We start from the raw sequence: 629 nt of genomic DNA on the forward strand, positions 1-629 counted from the left end.
CAGCGGTGAGCGACGAGCGGTAGCCCAATGAGAGCCACGCTTTTGCGTGACATCATTAGTGAAGCATGGCTTTTATTGGGCTACCGCTCGCCGCTCACCGCTACGCCGCTCTGGTCTGTAGGCTCCTTTACAGAATAGCCCTGCTGGCTGCGTTCAGCAGAAAAAGCAGCTTTACAACTGTTGTAAAATTCTTGAATACGATTTGGTTCTTGCTTTTGGTTCCTTACGGATCTAAATCAGGACTCAGCAAGATTCGTACTTCTCGGCCGGGTTTCGAGAGGCTCCGCCTCCCGGGCCCCGGTGATCGGGGAAAACCTGAGGCAGCTGTTTACTAGCTGCCTCAAAGAGGGGGTCTTCCCCAGATCGTGGAAGAGGGCCAGGCTTGTCCTCCTACGCAAGGAGGGCAAGCCAGCGGAGAGTCCCTCCGCTTACAGGCCCATATGCCTGCTGGACGATGTGGGAAAGCTCTTCGAGCGCATCATTGCGGCCCGCATCGTCCAGTGTCTGTCCCGGAGTAGTGAAAACCTATCCGGCGGCCAGTATGGCTTCCGGGAGGGCCGATCGACGATCGATGTGATCAAACAAGTTCACGCCCTCTCGGAGCAGCTGACCGCCGATGGGAAGGTGGC

This window comes from Mycetomoellerius zeteki, unplaced genomic scaffold (assembly GCF_001594055.1).
Source record: "Mycetomoellerius zeteki isolate Tzet28-1 unplaced genomic scaffold, Tzet1.0 scaffold228, whole genome shotgun sequence".
Taxonomy (NCBI): domain Eukaryota; kingdom Metazoa; phylum Arthropoda; class Insecta; order Hymenoptera; family Formicidae; genus Mycetomoellerius; species Mycetomoellerius zeteki.